We start from the raw sequence: 2,588 nt of genomic DNA, 5'->3' as shown, positions 1-2,588 counted from the left end.
TATATCTCAATACTTGTCCTATTTGCCATAATTTTTAATTTTTTTTTTTTTTTGGAAATTTAGACATTATATCTTTCTACTTTAGAAACAATCATTTGTGTTCACCAATTTTCTGCATAACTTTATATTTTTACTGCAAATGCATATATCCATAAATGTTTTTATATATCAAATTTTATATAAATAGTATAAGACTATTTGTTTTCTTTTGCACTTTGCCTTTTCCTTCTTTGAGATTTCTCTATGTAGCTCTAGTTCACTCATTTTAACTCTGTATTGGTGTGGTTATGAAAAAGCCACAATTTACCCCTCTTTCTGTGGATGAACATGCTACACTGTACATTACAATACATGTGCTTCCTAGATCTCTGCTAGAGTTCTCTGGGATGTATCACTAACAATGCAATTGGTGAGACAGAGTATGCACATCTTCAGCTTCACTACACATTCTCCAAAGCAGCCAAGTCAGCTTACACTCCTCCAAACAAGCATAGGAATCCCTAAACTCTACCTCATCAATTAACAACTTTTAATCCTTGCCATTCTAAAGGATAAAAAGTGAATGGGTACCTCATTGTTTTAATTTACCTAATGACTAGTGAGGTGCAACGTCTTTTCATGCTGATGAGTCATTTATTTTTTGTTAATACCTAGGAGTAGAATGTCTGGGTTAAAGAGGATGTGTATATATTTAACTTTTATGAAACTGCCAAAGAGTTCTGCCAAGTGGTTGTACCATTTTATACCCCACCAATGAAGAGTTTCAATTGTGCTAAACTTTGTCAGCACTTGGTGTTGTCAATCTTTTTAATTTTAACCATTCAGGTGGTTGTTAAGAGGAATCTCATCATAGTTTTACAATGATTTTAATTTGCATTTCCCTAATGACAAATGATGCCGAACATGTTTGTTAACTGGGCTTTTGTATACTCTTTTTTGTGAAGTGTCTGAGTTTTTCTGCCCATTTTTAATGTTTATTATAAAATTGTAAAAGTTCTTTATATAGTCTTTAAAAAGTCCTTTGTCAGATTTATACTTTGTGACTACTTTTTCTGAGTCTTTCGCTTGCCTATTTACTTTCTTAATGGTATTTTTTAATGAAAAGAAAGTTTAATTTTGGTGGAATCTAATTTAACAATATTTCTTTTTCTTTTATGGTAACTGCTCTCTTGGTCCTATAAGAAATTTTTGCCTATTCTCAGGTCATAAAGATATTGTTTTCTTCTAAAAAAATTACAGTTTTATCTTTTATATTTCAACTGATGATCCAGCTCAAATTATATGAGGTAGAGCTTATAGTTCATTTTTTTCCCTAAATAGATATCCATTTGTTCAGCATCATTCAAAACGACTTTCCTTTTTCCACTAGATTGCTTTGGTGCCTTTGTCAAAATCAACTAACTCTATATAAGTGTAGATTTATAGACTCTCTATTCTGTTCTATTGATCTATTTGTCCATCCTTAGGCCAATATCACACTGTTTCAATTATTGTATCTTTATAGTAAGTCTTTAAGTCAGGTACTAAAGTCTTCTAGCTTCCATAACATTTTTTAAGGTAATTTTGGCTATTATCTTGCCTTTGCATTAGTAGAATTAACTTGTCAGTTTCTATTTTTTAGAAAGCCTTTGATCAGGAATGGCTTGAATCTGTAATATAATCAATTTGGGAGAGAACTGAAAACAATATTTTGTCTTCCAATCCAAGAACATGGTATATCTATCAATTTATGTTGGTCTTCTTTAATTTCTCTTGGCAATACATTGTGGTTTTCAGGACAAAGGTTCTTACATTTTTTTTGTTAAACTATTCCTAAGTATGTCTTTTGATACAAAGGTAAATTAAAGAAAAATTTTATTATTTTCAATTGTTTGCTGTTAATATATATAAATAAGATTTCCCCACCAATGAAGAGTTTCAGTTGTGCTAAACTAATAATGAAAACTCATTATTAGTTACTACGGGTTTATGTAAACAAACATGTCACCTATGAATAAGGATAGGTTTTACTTCTATCTTTACAATTTTACGTCTTTTACTTTTCTTGCCTTGCCGCACTGGTCAGGACCTACAATAAAACAGTGAATGGAGGTTATGAGAGTGGGCATCCTTGTTTTGTTGTGATCTTAGGACTGGAAAGCATTCAGTTTTAACCATTAAGAATGTTAGCTATAGCTTTTTCATAGGCTGAGGATGTTCCCTTCTAGTCCTAGTTTGCTGAAACTTTTTATCATGAATCTTGCTGAATTTCGTTTAATGCTTTTTCTACATCACCATTCATGTTAAAATCAATATACACTGTGAAGAATGCTACTAGGTATGTCCAAGGGAGGTAGTTGATCTTTGCTCCCCAATCAAACATGAGATCATGCTTCAAAATGGGAATGTTATATTTGGGATTTGGACATACTCTGTTCCATTAGAAAATAAAATTTGAAAACAGGAAAAAGAAAACCACTTAAATGGATTTCTTTCCAGGCTCATTTTCTACGTATAGTTTTTCCTTCATTTCTTTATATAGCTGAAATCATACTGTACACATAATCTTATACTCTGTTTAACATTTATCCCAATGATCTTCTTTATAA

The sequence above is a fragment of the Pteropus vampyrus genome, unplaced genomic scaffold (assembly GCF_000151845.1).
Source record: "Pteropus vampyrus isolate Shadow unplaced genomic scaffold, Pvam_2.0 Scaffold133, whole genome shotgun sequence".
In the NCBI taxonomy this organism is placed as follows: domain Eukaryota; kingdom Metazoa; phylum Chordata; class Mammalia; order Chiroptera; family Pteropodidae; genus Pteropus; species Pteropus vampyrus.
Note: the sequence above shows the minus strand (reverse complement) of the source record.